This window comes from Bradysia coprophila, unplaced genomic scaffold (genome assembly GCF_014529535.1).
Source record: "Bradysia coprophila strain Holo2 unplaced genomic scaffold, BU_Bcop_v1 contig_70, whole genome shotgun sequence".
NCBI lineage: Eukaryota > Metazoa > Arthropoda > Insecta > Diptera > Sciaridae > Bradysia > Bradysia coprophila.
Genome location: NW_023503941.1, coordinates 2638745 through 2656222, shown reverse-complemented (window position 1 = coordinate 2656222; position 17478 = coordinate 2638745). Strand labels below are relative to the sequence as shown.

General features: G+C 37.7%; 1 protein-coding gene across 1 annotated transcript in view; it reads left to right on the top strand.

Moving 5' to 3' along the window:
• Nucleotides 1-17478, top strand: part of LOC119083657 (chondroitin sulfate N-acetylgalactosaminyltransferase 1) — a 65295-nt gene that overhangs the window by 7163 nt on the left and 40654 nt on the right. The window lies entirely within an intron of this gene.

The following is a 17478-nucleotide window of genomic DNA, read 5'->3' as shown; positions in this document are numbered from 1 at the left end:
ATGGACACAACAACACTCTGCTGGATTCAAACCGAATTCGAGATGAAAAAACGATTTTTGTTGTTGTCAAGTTTACAAAACTTTCAGCGGAACTGCACGCCTCAAAACATTTTCCTCTGTCAATGCCAGTGTGCCATTAATGCTGGGAATCACGTGTGTTGCGAAAAGTGTGGTGAGAGGAAAAGACTACTGCAAAATTCAACAATGTGGAAATTGGAAATTCGGTGAAAAATGAGTTTTCAGCAACACAGAAAGGGTTCGAAAAAGGAAAGGTGTGTTCGAGGTGTCTACGGCTGTAAAATTCAGAAGAGAGGGGGATTGTGGTAAGGCTGCTAGTGACGTTTATCATTCTCATATTGCGTAGTAGTTCGACTAGGTATTAGGATAGCCAAATGCTTGCAAAATATGTTCATCTGAACGCCTCGTCTGCCAAAAAGACCTTCAGCTTAAAGTATAAAGTTCTCTGAAAACAGACCTGAATATTTTGGCCTGACCTGATATTACCTTCAAATTAGGTCAGCCTGGAAGCGTACATGCTACTTCGATCTTACAGTGGAAGTGTGACGCAAGTCCCTTTATTCACTTAGGATGCCAAATGCCAAATTTTTCCGTTATGGCAACTCCAAATTTCATTCATAAAATCATATGACCTGTCACCTTCGCATCGCCAACGTATCTTTCCAGTGACTTTCCAATAAATCACTTCAGCATATCAAGAATAGATCATTTTCATTATACGCTACTTGTCAACGTAACCCCACTAAATGTTTCGTCCAGTAGTCCTTAACCTCAATTAATTGACGTTAACTGCGTTCAATTTACTGGTTTTTATATGAAAATCGTTCGTTCTATTCATTCGATATTTTTCAACATGTCTGACAGCTGGGATCGTGTCTGACGTTTACAAGGTCATGAAAATGATCTATTAGATGAAAACACTATCGACGTAGCGTAAATTTTGTGTTGTAGCGCAAATTAAGTTCATCGGTAAGATTTATAGTTGAAAATCTTTAAAATCACTCTTCGCAATTCAGCACCGGAAAACTGGCATACGTCGTTATGTAAAGGCACAGTTGAGTATGGTTTCCACTCAGCAAAAAGTACTCCGTGAGAGAGCGAGCTGTCAAGTGGAAATCAAGCTTTAGGGCCTCTCCTTGAATTATGACGCGAGATTTTAAAATTGTTCATTATTGAATTTACGCTACAGAGATAGTGTTTACCTCACATACTTGTTGTGCTGATTTGCTGTATCATGAACCGAAGCGATAGCGGAGGTTCGTGACGCTAGTCGACTCCCTAAGAAAAGAAAACAACCAACGGGAGACTAAGGAACCTATATATAGGCGAACATTTTAACTTTTCCATACTGAACCAAATCAAAAAAAAATTATGTTCAAACGAAAGTGCTCGTCAATACGAGTTCAACGAGCTATAGATCATTAAAAACGGTGGTCCACATCCGGAGAAAACACCACTTGAAAACCACTTGAAATGAAGCATCTTCACACATTTTCAGCACATTCTCCATATTCGAGTTAATAGAAATGGTTCATGTGGGTTTGATATACGTATCGAACCACTACATTGAATCTTAACACTTTTTCATCGGCAAATCAATAAATTTTATTGAAGTTTTTTACTTAATTTCTGTAAATTTAATTAAAACATTTTCATGCACATTTACAAAAAAAAAACACACTTATATGAAAGCCATTATTTCATTCATATGACAAAAATATCACAGCTGCATCTCTATTATAATGATTGTGTAGTAGATCAGTGTTGCCGTGCTTCATATAAAATGTGCGCGAAATTATGAATTTGAAAAATTTGTTTGTTCGCAAAATTTTTGGATCATTTTGGAATTTCAGGTTTCAGGTTTCAATGTGGAATTTGTTTTAGGGTTAGAATGTCCAACAAAATGGTGGAAAGCAGCCATCTTGGAAATTCTTTGAATTTTTTGTATTTATTGTATTTAGGCCTATATGACACATACACCGTTGCAGTAAATTGATAATCATAGAGTTTCGTTCACGGATAACTTTTTCCGGCATTTCAAGAAAATAGCGGCCATCTTGAAATTTCGTATTTTTTTTAGATATTTTCGGCTATAGAGAGTTGGGAAAAGTATCGCTTGTACAGTTTCGTTGACGGAAGACTTTTTTCGATATTTCAAAATCATGGCGGCCATCGTATTTTTGAGATATTTCCAGCTGTACGGCATGTAGAGAGTTAGGATAAAGTGTCGCTTGTACAGTTTCGTTGGTGGAAAACTTTTTTCGATATTTCAAGAAAATGGCGGCCATCTTGAAATTTCGTATTTTTGAGATATTTCCGGCTGTACGGCATGTAGAGAGTTGGGATAAAGTATCGTTTCTACAGTTTCGTTGGTGGAAAACTTTTATCGATATTTCCAGAAAATGGCGGCCATCTTGAAATTTCGTATTTTTGAGATATTTTCGGCTATACGGTATGTAGAGAGTTGGGATAAAGTATCGTTTGTACAGTTTCGTTGAAGGTAAACTTTTATCGACATTTCAAGAATACGGCGGTTATCTTGAAATTTTATATTTTTGAAATATTTTCGGCGATACTGCATGTTCAACTGAAGGAAACACAATTTTAGATCATTTATCAGAGTTTTAATGTCCATCGACGCACCCAGTGCATTAAGTGATTTCCAGTGTTTGATAACTTGGCGCAAAATATCATAAGTGGAAACAACTTAATTGACTGGGAACATCGATGACTGTTAAAATTCGAAAATGTCTCAAAATGTTCCGAATCAAAAAAAAGCCCACAGTAATTGTACGGTATGTAGACTTGGGATAAATTGTCACTTGTAGAGCTTGCTTAACTCTATGTATTACCCAAAACTTCCAAAACAACTGATATCCCACAAAAACCTCAAAGAGGAAAAGGTGACGCTAGTGTAGTAAAAATTAAACTTCCAAAACGTTTGATATCGGTTTTGGTGACGCATTCTGCGCCTCAACGTAATCAATTTTCACCAAGAAAATTTTAACAAGAAAATATGTCGACTAGAAGTTTACCGATGAGATTTTACAACGAAAGTTTTACAAAAAAAATGCGTCACAAGTGGCAGATGCTGAGGAAACCCCTCATACGACAATAATCATCTGCCACTTTGTGACGCATTTTTTTGTAAAACTTTCGTTGTAAAATCTCATCGGTAAACTTCTCGTTGACATATTTTCTTGTTAAAATTTTCTTGGTGAAAATTGATTACGTTGAGGCGCAGAATGCGTCACCAAAACTGATATCAAATGTTTTGGAAGTTTAATTTTTACTACACTAGCGTCACCTTTTCCTCTTTGAGGTTTTTGTGGGATTAGAACGTTGGGCAAAATTGAAAAATTCCATTTTTGCCGATGCGAAAGTCACAGCTCATCTAATTATGTGAACGAGCACTGGAAACCTCGCATACATCTTTGTGTAAAGGCACAGTTACTGTTCAAAATTCGTTTCTCGAATCTACGTTTCCCCCTGTTTCGCAGTCTATCATTCTATCATAATTTACAACATCATTTAAATGTCCAACCAAATAATGGGAATGGGAACTTGTAATTGATTCGCATAAGGATTGTTTTTAACTCAAAGTTAAAGTGAAAGTTATCGTCTGTCGGCTCAGTGTGTGTTTCCGGTGGTATGAATCTAAATATATGGCAAAAACAAACACATTCGTTCCGACAACACAACATACATACATATTGTACAACTTGCCATTTAAATGGTTTTAAATCTCTTACCCCAACAACAATTTAAGGTTTTCGCTTAGTAAATTTCGGAAAACTTTTACCCCGAACGACGAAAAACATGTTCAGGGAAATCTTCGCTATTTAATTAAATGAACATTTTTTCTTATACAACGATGGCGTCGCGATACGGATTGATGGGAACGTCTTATAATTATTTATTAAAACAACATGATATTTACGGTGCGGATGGGAATTTCTGAAATTGACTTGTATAATATTCTGCGCGGGGTAGACGGGGTAGAAAGAAGTGATTTTCGGCGGGTTCACATCGATTCAAGATGCTCGTTGAAAGGGTGATTTTTAATTAAGATAAATGGAAACAGCTAATGGCGTAAAAAGGAACAATTTCCCGATGTTCGAGTTGATGTACGGGGCCACTTTATAACATTCCTTTCAGATATATCCAGGTCCAGTTAGTACCGAGGTTAGTACACTAATTCGATAGTTTTGCCAGTTCCAGTGATTATTTTGGGATAACCAACTCGCTCTTGGCATAAAAATCAGAATCACTTTTACAATTATTGTTCGCACCTCCACGTCCGCCCTTAAGAGTGATATCGCAAAAACATCGAACAAAATCAGACATTTTGGGGCAAGGGGTCACAGATATTATTGACTTATAGCTCATTCGATTCGTTGAACTGTTGCGAGCGAAAAACAGTCGAAAGAAAGGGATAAAATTTCGTCGACTTGTGGTGGACTTCCGCTAAAGTCGCTCCAACTCTTTGCAGTGAAACTTATCCAAGAATGTTTTTACATGTTATGGTACTACAGAGGCTGGGCTCTCTCACCATACATACCATGTCTCGGACTTATGTCACTGCAGCCGGTCAGGGACTTGGGAAAATCACCTATTTTTTCACCCAAAATGATTGATATCACCAACAGGTCAACATGGACCTGGTGGTGTGTATACTCAAAATGTGCGTCTCTTCAAGACCTACAAGGCTAGCTAAAAAAGTTTTTTTCCCAAAATGGTTTTACTCGCCTAATCGCGATAAAACGGTTTTGGGCCCCTTTTGGCAGACCCTTACTTCATGACCTCGACGTCGACAACAAAATATATCACACCAAACGTAGTACCACAGGTGATGGAGCCGCTATTGGAAATCTTAAGAAAAAAGTTTCATCTTGACGGTAACTGTAAAATGTGCCAAATTTCCTGCTGTGTTATCGCAACGGCTCATTTGCCACGAGAAAGAACTAAAATTCGATTTTTTTTCTATTAAAAAGAAAATTAATTTCGAGTTCAACGGTTGCCTCGACGGTTGCAAGCCAGAACACAAAACGTTCAATGAGTCCAGATTTAGTGGCTTGTTCATATATCCACCCCCATCCCCAATCTATCGTCATCTATTCATACACAACCGGCCTATGAGATATTATTGTCGATGTTTTCAGCAAAATAGAATTTCACCAGTCGTCTTGACATTTTTATATCAATCAATTTCACTCTGTGTGGTATGGTTATTCATTCACATTTCGCAATGCTCTAATGCCTGCCTATGCCTTTGAACATGGAAAATAAAAGCGATTTTTTGTTGTTGTTGCCTCTCCTGATAAAGAGGTTTTTGTTTGGGCACATTAAGGGAGATTGATCGTACAATTTTCGATTTATAACATTTGATGCCAGATTTACATATTATAAGACGATGGTTCCGTTGCCAGATGTAGAGGCATGTTACGAAACAAGTCAAAGTTACCCCAAAAACGATCACAATTTGTTTTATGAAATCTTGTTGGAGAGAGTGTTGTTGTGGCACTAGGAGAACAACCAGCTCGAAACTCGAAGACAGAGGTTGCTAGGAATCCCGCACCGTGTCATTCACAATAATTAACAGTTTGACACATTTTGTATAAGGAAGATGTCACTTTGTGAATTATTGTGAATGACGCGGCGCGAGATTCCTTAACACTCCTCCACACTTACCAATTTATACTTCAGTGGTATAATTACCAATAGTTATTTATGTAACTAGAATCGCTCCATATGTGGAGATGGAGATTTATTATCGCACTAGATGTCTCAGCGTATGTGAGAAGAAAATGGAATAAACGCCGTGTGACGTTAGTATACAAAGTCTTTTATACTTTTATACGTTGGCATCGTAAGTTACCAATATCATCACTGAATAGATCAGTGTCAAATAACGGTTTCTTCTCTCAAAATAGTGTCAAATGAGTTGTCAATTTCACAAAGCTAACCCCAAACAATGACAGCTCCATATAAATTTTCGTAACATTGTTAGCTTTGTGAAAATGACAGCTCATTTGACATCTCAAACGACATTGACAATGATCTATTGCATAAAATATAAATTGGTGGGTATGGACCGTAATTCCATACATTTCTCAGTGGACTGTATGCTATTTGTCACGAACTATGTAGTCATCTTATCCATGCTGCTCATGCTGCCATATTCTTAATCAATAACCAACTCTGTCAGTGACCAATTTTTCCTTTCGTATTTTGCCAATGGCTTCCGGACCAATTTGAATACAACATCAAATCTTGTCCGCTTGTAGGGACACACGCTCTGACCAGTTAACGTTGCGGGGGCCAAAGTATGCTCTCGCGCTCGCTAGCATATAAAATGCCAAAACGAATGTCATTGAGATTTTCAACGATCTAATCTTTATCATCACTCTCTCAGATTCCTTGATAGGAGTTCATTTATCAAAATATAAAAATGAAAAAAAGAGAAGAAAACCTCGACATCTCCGCACATCCAATTCCCATTTTTGTAGATTTAAACAAAAGGTGTGAAACACAACCTTCTGTATCAGCATGAAAAATAGCGAGTTTTGGTTTGGTTTTTTTTTGCTCACTAAAAGGGTTTGCTTGTTGTCTCTATATGACTATCACTCATATTGTACGAAATCGCTTACCGCAGTGAAGTGGTAAAAGTTCTATTAATCACGTCGGTTTTTTTCTGGGCAAAAATTTATCTTTCTGCTTTTCCGTTTCATGTTCGATTAAGTTAAGTTATACGACCGAACGGAATATAAGAATTGTGTTATTGTGTCAAGAGCCCACATTTGTGTCAGTACCTCATAAGGCAACTGATTCAAATCGACATCGTAGATCCACCTAAGAAGAGTATTTGTATCGACTAGGCCCTAAGATTGGGGAATTAATTCCCAAAGTTCCCAAAAATTCCCAAAGTTTCCAAAAATTCCCAAGAATTCCCCAAAATTCCCAAAATTACCAAATGAATTCCCCATAGGGCCTAAGATTGGGGAATTAATTCACAAAATTCCCAAAGTTCCCAAAAATCCCAAAATTTCCAAAATTCCCAAATGAATTCTCCAGTCTTAGGGCCCAAGATTGAGGAATTAATTCCCAAAATTCCCAAAGTTTCCAAAAATTTCCAAAAATTCCCAAAATTCCCAAAATTACCAAATGAATTTCCCAATCTTAGGGCCTAAGATTGGTGAATTAATTCCCAAAGTTTCCAAAAATTCCCAAAATTACCAAATGAATTCCCCAATCTTAGGTCCTAAGATTGGGGAATTAATTCACAAAATTCCCAAAGTTCCCAAAAATTCCCAAAGTTTCCCAAAATTTCCAAAATTCCCAAATGAATTCTCCAGTCTTAGGGCCCAAGATTGAGGAATTAATTCCCAAAATTCCCAAAGTTCCCAAAAATTACCAAAAATTCCCAAAAATTCCCAAAGTTCCCAAAATTACCAAAAATTCCCAAAATTCCCAAATGAATTCCCCAATCTTAGGGCCTGGATCGACCCTTTCATTTCTGATCTCTACTAAGGACTTAGTCAGTCAGCTGACATAGCCACTCGAGTATGACGATTGAAAAGTGTGCCTGTCCAAAACGACGGGAACTTTCATTCAATTTTTTACTCCGACCTAACTGCATTCTTTGGACTCGGTCTTCCATTTGCAGTCGGAGGCAGTGAAAATCAAAATTGTTTATACGGTTGAAACACACGCGTTGTAGTGGGCCTACTCAATTATGTTCCGGTGTCGAGAGGTCGTGTGCTATACGACCAAAGAGATGCTAATATGACGGCTGGGACGCCGTTTTAAAATAGTTATTTGTTTACCGAGGGTATAAAATTACTAGCTTCGCTCTGACCGCAAACATCGCTCTGACCGCAAACATCGCTCTGACCGCAAACATCGCTCTGACCGCAAACATCGCTCTGACCGCAAACATCGCTCTGAGCGCAAACATCGCTCTTGCTGAAATTTCCCGTTTCTCCATAGTGAAACTGAAACAAATTCAGAGGCTTTGTTAGCGTTACGATTTGGCAACGGGCTGAGGATACATACATAACGCTCGGGGACGAGAACAACTACGAATAAATCATCAAAAACTCCTTTTCAAACATTAATTTTGGGCAACAGCTGAGCAATTAAAACAAAATCGATTTAGTCTTTATTGTTGATTGAAGATCGCGTGTAGATCAAACGTTGCGTCCTTAACTAGGACGTTTGGGATTACCGAAATTACCCCCAGCTGAGATGCCTACAGATAAATTGCTAGATGAACACAAGAAAAACGTTGAACAAGTTGTTGACGATTTTGTTTTGAAAAAGTTGCCATTAAAAATGGAAATTCGGATCAAAGGGATGGCTGCTTTGAAAACATCACCGCACAAATTCGCAGCAAGTCAACAAGAGGTGAGCAGAACACTTTTCATATGTGCGAGGTGTGATTTACCATTTTTCTCCAAGAAAAGAAAACTTCAATTAGTAATTTTCGAAAACATAAACAAATTGACAGTTCGAATGCGAAAAGTCAACGCACTGTCAAGCACCGAAGCTGACTTTGACATCACTCAATTAGAAGGCAAAACACACACCTGTTGACTACTTTTCAAAAAAGAAAAAAAAATAGCCAACTTTGATCGGTTTAGTTCTCTATTTGAGTGACGTCAAAGTCAGCTTCGGTGCTAGACAGTGCGCTGGAAAAGTTCTATTTTCTGACTTCGAGAAAGAACGTGCTCCACTTCTCTCACTAGAAGTGTCATTCGACCAGTCCTCAAGAAAACACAATTTTCTCAAGGCAAATTGAGGGCAGAAAATAAGGCAAAACACAACGCGCGCGTGAAAAATTAGTTGTTTTTCTGTTGGTATTGGCTTTGTTGCAGCGACATCTTTCAGTGAACTGTCGAATCATACTCTATCGGAAGACTGAACATAAAATAGAGGAAAGACAATTGATGCCGTAGTCCCCCTCCAGGAGAAAATTTGACTGCGATTGGGAGACATTCGTTTCGCATTCTTGTGTATTTTTCGTCCGTTATTTCAGAAAACGAAAAAGTAAGCAAAACGGCGCTGGAAGTCTTTAATTCTCAGTATAAAAACCAATCGAATTGATTCAATTTTCATTGCAGAACATATATATGATGGGTCTATGTAACGTCTATAAATAATGTGTTGGATGTACGCTACCCAAAGAACTACTATACGTTTATGATGAGCTTAATATGCAATAAAAGTGTGGAAAACGTACGCATAAATATGTGAAGCGTGGCTCTACGTTTCATTATAATGGCTTGAACATAGAAAGAGCTCAAAAAAATAATGTTGCAATACAATAGGGGGGAAGGATTGAAGAAAAGGCAGGCATACACCCATCGCATCTAACGTTCAGTCACGAAAAATCGATTTAGAGTTACTTATTGTCTTGGGAATTTAGTTGTAACGGTTCGGTTGTGAGGAATGGAAACTTTTGGCAATTTTTATTGGTAGGCCTAAGTGTTGCACTTACAATACGTGTTGTTTAGATTTAGTTAGATTGTAAATCTGTCAATAGAGGAAGGTGTTATGAAACCATTTTCAGCCATTCTCAGTCAACCGAAAACAAAAATTAGAAAATCCTTTCATCAGAAAAATCTCCAAATCGAAGAAAAATAAAAAAAAACATAGCTAACGCCGACCCGTACGAAACACCTATTCGTATCAAAAGCCTTTAATGTGAAACTCTTCATTTCTTTTACCTCATTCTCTACTGAAAAACTATTCTTCCTTTTAAATCACTTACATTATCCACTCTTTGCCTTGTTAGCATATACAAATAAATTGCCGGAGGCAATATAGACAGCCCCGTACGAAGTCAAATTTCATAAATTCCTATTTAAACAGCTATATACCGCTGTATTTACCTATATTTCAATGTAAATAAACATTTCACAGATAAATATATGCTATTATATAGCTCTATATGCCTGTATATAGCTCAATATAGCTGTATATAGCTCAATATAGCTGTATATAGATATCTATAGATGTCCATATATGGAATGCCTGAAACACCCCACACACATAACAAATTATTTCCATGTTAACAGAAACTCTCTAAGTACCATTTCTCCCAATATATATCACTTTTATTAAAATCCAATATGGCCACCGGCAGCCATTTTGTTAGGAGACCGGAAATTTTGCCGACGCTTTACATTCGTTAATACCTTTCAAACAAAAAAAATTCATGAAATTCGGTCAAAATTTGACAAAATACTCCACGTTCACTGTACGGCCGAGTAGCCAGATAAGAGCTCACTCCAAGAGACCAAGCTCACGCTCCGGAGAACATAATTTCAAAAACTTTTTCTTCCCTGATTGGTACGGTCAATACCTATCTAATAAAGCTAAAACAGACGAAATATGTTCAAATGTGGCCGACCTACAAGCAAAAACTGCTTGCCGCCCTGTTCCACACCAAGGGGTCTAACTCACGAGTCGGTCATCCGATTTCCATAAACTTTTTTTTGTCGATCGGTATTGTAAATACCTTTTATTTGACGTATCACTTACAAGTTTAACGTTTAAATGTCCGGAGATATCTTCGAAAAACCGTAAAGCACTTATTGGGCCCCAGCTCGGGAGGGGTCGATCCAAAATCACTCATCTTCGAACTTAGCCTGTCTTTTGACATTACCAAACGGGAAAAAAAGAATTTTCAAAATCGGATGCGTTTTACTCAAGTTATCGTGCAGACGGACAGACGGACCGACGGACTTTTTTTTCACTGATTTGGCATCTCTAGACAACCACAATAGGTTTCCCCTTACTCAGGGAGTCCAATTCGACGTGTTACGGACGTATGCGTAAACGCATAAGACCCCAGTACTTCGTACGGGTCTAAAAAGTCCTTGGAATGACTCAAAAACTTAAAAAGAAATTTGATGGAAGTCGGTAAAAATCCAGGCAAAACAAAACATTTTCCAAAACACTCCTAGAATTTTTGAAAAATACCGTACGGATCATACGACTTCTCCGTGACGATAATCTATCTGCGATTTGCAGGCATTTCAGTCAGTCTTTCATATCGTCCTTCCCACCGATTCTTGGAGTTATAGTCTTACACGACAATTAGTCACTTACGTTGCCAATGTCATAATGTGCTGGTTGCTGAGCCTTAAGATGTTATCGTCAACGAAAGGTATTCGATTACCATGAGAAGACGAAAAACGCTAAGCATCTGCAAGAGCATCATTATTATCGAAATACGAAAGTTGTTTCAACTTCAGTCATATGATGATTGATGGAAACGGTTTCTGATAGGTTTTGCTATTGTTTGGGTAAGGTAAGCGAATGTAAACTTCCGCGGCAACGTGATATTGTTGCCTCTCTCTTCCATTTATTGCGTGCTTTGTTGGCAACGGTTAATAGCATTTATCTCCTGCAAGCTGATATTTCATACATTACGCGTTTCTGCATATAAACACAAACACATACATAACCACAGCCTATACGATTGGATAATTCACACATAACCCACCTAGGGTAAATTTACTTTCCATCTACATATTTGAAAAAAAAAAAAATCGCCGAACGGCGGAAGCGAACACGGGACCAGCAGCATACCAACCAAACATGCTGACCACTACGCCAACAAATCACATAACGAGATGCAATTGGTGTCGGTAGTGGTTCGTTAGTCACTTCTACATCGATCAAATAATCAGAGTAGTCGGAATGATGTGATTTGAACGAAATGTTGAGGTGGATAGTATATGTGTGTGAGTAAGTAAATAAAGGATTCTCTGTATGATGTTTTTTTTGTTGTGAATGCGTTTTAAAACAACATGCTTAATTAATTAATTTTAAATCCAAATTTTTGTGGTTATTTCGCTAATGTATGAAATATCAGCTTGCAGGAGATAAAACATTGTTCTACCTTGGTGTATATTTCTCGAATCACTTCTTATGTACAATTGTATATACACTCGCTGGCGCTCGTTATATACAATTGTACATACGAAGTTATTCTCGAAATATACACCAAGGTAGAAAATGTACTATTATTTATCGTGATTTGTGTCAGTCAACGGTAATCTGATGCTCGAATGTATTATGCACTAGGAAGGGTTGTAAGAAAATATTTCGGCGATGTGTGACAATCTAAAAGTTTTGGGTTCATTTCAATAGATTTCAGTTATTGATACCGTGCACCATACGTCTTATGTTTATGCTTTTAGTTTATGTCAGCTTACCTTCTAATGAGCCTCCATCAAGTCACGATTTATCCTGGTTCAAACTCACTTTTATGATTCAACTCAATTTCAATCATGTCCGGAGCGATAGCAGAGGACTTGACGCAGTCTAACTTCCAAAAAAAGAACGAAGAAAATTTTTTGAGACGCGGCAACTATGTATAGCCGAACATTTCAGTTTCTGTCCTTTGGTCGTCTATATCACCACAAAACCTATTCTATCATATTCTCGCTTCAAATACGAGCAAAACGAGCTATCACTCGACTATGTAGGCTTAAAATTGCCGGAGATACATCGTTTTGAAATTGGCACTTTTCATAGAAAATACACCAAATTGACTTTTCCCAAACAATCAAAATCTTTCAACTTACTCTGCATGTTTCTATCTATCTGTCTATCTGTCTATCTATCGACGGTCGATCTCGGAAACTAGTCAGCCAATCTCCATGAAATTTTGCAGGAACCTCAGGGTGGGCATAAAAATGAAAATGTGATACGCCATTACCCCAGGAAAAACCAGAATTTGGTTTTATTGGCCTCGAAGTGGTTTCTGAGTGTGGTTTTCGAGGGTCGGGAACGTGTTTTCGGCTGTAGGTTAGCTGTATTGAAACCTACAGAGGCGTGCGACCCATCAAAAGAAAGGTATTCGTAACACGATTCGAACAAAAAACTAATTTAAAAAATCGGGGCAGATTCGTTTGAGCTAGAGTGATTAGAGTGACCAAATTTTGAGCTACTCGAGCGTAGGATGAAAGGACTAATATTTTTTTGGGTTATGAAAGATAGAGAGTTACTTTCTTCGGCAAAGTCTCAGAGTTTTACGAGTAGAACAGAGGGACATATGCGAAAAATGTCGAAAGTTGGAAATGGGTGGGTCAATTGGGGTTTTAAGGATATTTCTTGATTGGTGGCAGATAAAGAATTACTTTCTTCGTCAAATTTTCGAATTTCGTCAAATTTTCGAATTTCGTCAAATTTTCGATTTTCGTCAAATTTTCGAATCTCGTCAAATTTTCAAATTTTGCCAAATTTCCGAATTTCTGTTATAAACTGTAATAAAAAGCAGTGTTCTAAAACTTCTAAAACGACTGATATCCCAACAAAAATCTCTTCGAGAAAAGTATGACGCAGTCTTTGAAGTACAATTTCTAAAATGAATGATATCGCTAGAGTTGACGCTTTCAGCTTCGTTACGTAAAAATTAAATTTTACACCCAATTTTAGTTCAAACAAGCTGGCTTAGTTTTTCTCATCATCTGCCAAATAATTTTTACAAAAAAAAAATTTTGACTGGAAACAACCAAAATTTTACCAAAAAAGTCTGCGTCGCAAAGTGGCAGATGTTCAGGAACAGCAAGAAAATTTATCTGCCACATGCGACGCAGATTTTTTTGGTAAAATTTTGGTCGTTTCCAGTCAATTTTTTTTTTGTAAAAATTATTTGGCAGATGATGAGAAAATCTAAGCCAGCTTGTTTGAACTAAAATTGGGTGTAAAATCTAATTTTTGCGTAACGAAGCTGAAAGCGTCAACTCTAGCGATATCATTCATTTTAGAAATTGTACTTCAAAGACTGCGTCACACTTTTCTCGAAGAGATTTTTGTTGGGATTTATCATTTGCCAAAATTCACCTCTTCCATTGAAGAATGAAAGACATTAAAAGGGTTACACCCGAGTGCAAATAGTCTATGAAACTCTATTTGCACCCATATTTGCCTTGCAACCAGGGGCTATTTAGTTGAATTTTCAGCGAATTTTGGCGAATTTGGAGAATTTGACGAATTTTGGCGAATTTTGACGAATTTTGGCGAATTTTGACGAATTTTCTCGATTCTTTGTGAATTTATACATGATTTTAAGAAATTTCAAAGAATCGTAGAACTTAGTTACATATTTTTGGCCAAGACATTCTAGAAATCTATTTTTAACCGGGAAGCCATGATGGCTTTTTTTTGGAAAAACTTTGAAAAATGTCCTAATTTTGTGAATTTTACATATATTTGTGAATTTGGTAGATTCTTGCATATTTTTGTTATGCTATATCACAAAACTAGCAAAATATTTCAAAAAACATAAATTTGGAAGAAAATTTTCAAAATTTGAATTTTTTAATTTGGGAGAATTTCGGCGAATTTCGACGAATTTTGGCGAATTTTGGCGAATTTCTGCAAATTAATTCAACTAAATAGCCCCTGCTTGCAACAGTTCAATTTTGCCTGCACGCGCTGGCCTAACAATAGAGTTTCTTGTCAGAAATAACTTAATTTGTTACAGACGGCAAGCACATGACCAGTATCATTACCGGGTCTATTACTTTCATCGATAAAGTGTTTTTAATCGGTTGATTTCAAATCTTGTACATCAATTTGTTTAACATTCATTTTACTGTATAAACGACGATTTCAAATCTTGTACATCGATTTGTTTAACACGCATTTTACTATAAAAGGACCATATTATCAAGAGCTTGTCATTATTTTTGTCGTCGTTATCGATAACAGATGAATAGTCGTCTCCATCCACACTATCTCGCGTGAACTTCCATTATGAAAAAGCTGAAAAATCACTAGAAATCTCTGCGATACAAATAAATATCATTTTACATGCTTATGTACGGTAAAGTGCACTTTACATCACTGTTTGTGACAGGGAAAATGCACTTACCGTCCACAAACATGTAAAATGTGTTACGTCACTGCTTGTAAATGCTTGTTTAGGCACGTGTGATTACTCCACTCGCCTTCGGCTTGTTCCGCAAACCTCACACTTCCCTTAACAAATATTTACAAACATTGACGTAACATACTACAACGTAACAATTGGCTGTCACGACCATTGTAACGTAATGAATATTATGTCGTGATTCACTGAAGTTATTTTCAGAGCAGATTTTTGTCTCCCCCAATTGCAATCAAAAGATTTTTCTACGTGCGCGGTGAATAATCTCAATTTCTCCACTCAAATACGGTGAGAAGATGGTGTTTCGTTGACGTTCTCTTTGATGACAGTTCAGGTGAGAAAATGTCTATTTTCTCAACTCTTGTTGGCGTAAGAGTTTTTTCTCGTTGCAACTGTCACTTTGTTTTAATTTTGCAAATTTTAATACTTTTGTTTGGTGGATAAGAACGATTATTCACGGAACGGACGTATGCAAAATAATGAGTTCACCTCGTAGAGAAAATGGGAAATTCCAGCTCGAGCGAATTGCGGCCCTCATTTCGCTCTTGCCACAATGTTTCGCTCTTGTTGGAATATCCTATTTTCTCCACTTGGTAAACAGATAACCAATCGTCCCCCCAATTTTCTTGCGGTTTGGCAATTGCTCGCTGATCATAAAAGAAGAAAAAATTTATTTGCAAAGTTGTCGGTGAAATTTCAATTTCAATTTCGAAAGCATTCAATTAAGAAAACAAATCAGGCAGAACGAGATGGTAAGACATGGCGATTTGCAGATTGTCTATGTTATATAAACGAACCGACTCTATTCAATGTTCAATCCAACTCTCGGTTGATGAAAATACATTTTTTTCCCGTTTCGTAAACAATTGGCGGTGTATATACAATACAGTCCCACCCCCACCACAAGTAGAAAGAAAAAAAAACCGGAAATTTTCCGAAAATAACTGTTTCTCTGGGTGCTTTATATTATGCAAATCATTTTCCCATTTTGTACCAGCTAAATAATGGCTGAAGATATACTTTACAACGCGGAGCTTTGTGTTGTGGCGGCGTGTATATCTTTTCTTCATTTTTTTTTCTCTTCATTCTTGTGAAGCAATTAGAGCCGGGGCACATTAAAATTAAACAACAAATAAGTTAGCTTAAACTGTTATTACCGAACAAATATTGTAATTAACTTTGGCAGAGAATTTCAAATTAATCGAGTCGAATGAAATTAAGCCAATTGAATTTACAAAAATTATAAATTTTAACACACGAAAAATTGATGGAAATGTTGGGGCGAGAGTTATGACAAGCGCGTGTCTGTTCTACGAAACAAGCTGGGTTGGAAGATTTTTGCAATTTACCTTTTAATTGATGAGGGGAAAATTCGTCAGGGCAATTAGAATTCGTTATTTTTCCTTTCTCGTTTTACCTTTGTGAATTCGCATTCACGCACATCGTAGTCTTGGCTAGTAGAAAGGGCTCCATTCACCCAAAAATTAGCCTGTTTTCAGATACCTCTCCCCTTGTCACACAACTAAATCATAGAATCGCGGTCACTCTTTTCACTCCGTGTGAGGTTTGACTTCGTTTCAATCTGTTAGTCAATGTGAAACGCGTCCACAATCTAAGATTTCAACTTGAGTTATTTTGACGCGCTTTAAGCTTTTGTAAATATTTGCGTTCAGTTGGACTACTAGCCTTTTTGCGTGCGTCATTAGTTATAGCTAGATTTATCAGTTTGGGACGATCATTTAAGATCTCGAAACACAGATCTGTTGATCCTTTGTTTCCATTCCCGGTCATCATGTAAATCATGGTAGCCTTCCTGTTGCCGATAGGAACCTGTCTAAGATGTCAGGTCCTATTGCAGCAATTTCCGAAGGAACCATCTCGTAGTCTCCGAGCATCCTGCGTCTTAGTTGAAGAAATGTGGGGCAGTCACATATCAAGTGTGCACCCGTTTCTTCTTCTAGGTCGCAGGAACATCTCGGAGTGTCCGAAAGCCTCAACTTATTCATGTGCCGATTCAGCCCGCAATGTCCCGTAATCGCTCCTACTACTCTTCTAATGCGATTTCGGTCCATTTTGAGCAAATCTTTGGCCCATTTTTTTTTAGGCTTAGGGAAGAAGCATTTCGTGTGAACGCCTCCGTTATACGCTTCCCAGCGTTCTGCGTGTTTACGCTTAACCCAGTCTTCCAGTGCTCTTTTACACTCTGACTGGGGAATCGGAAGGTACGGTTCTGGCCCGTTTGCCTGAGTCGCCGAGCCTTCTTTGGCCAGCTTATCTGCTTCCTCATTTCCCTCCACGCCGGAATGTCCTGGTACCCAGACCAAATTGATCCGATTGCTCAGACCAAGAAGGTTCAGGTATTCCTTACATTCCTTCACCAGCTTGGAGGTGACTACGGGCGATACGAGTGCCTTGATCATTCCTATATTGTCAAGACATATAAGGACCTCTTCGCCTTGCGTCCCTATAGGCAGAGTTTCATGTGCTCCCATGAGTGCCGCATAAAGCTCCGCCTGAGGTACGCTGGCGATCTCTCCCAGGTGGAAGGAATT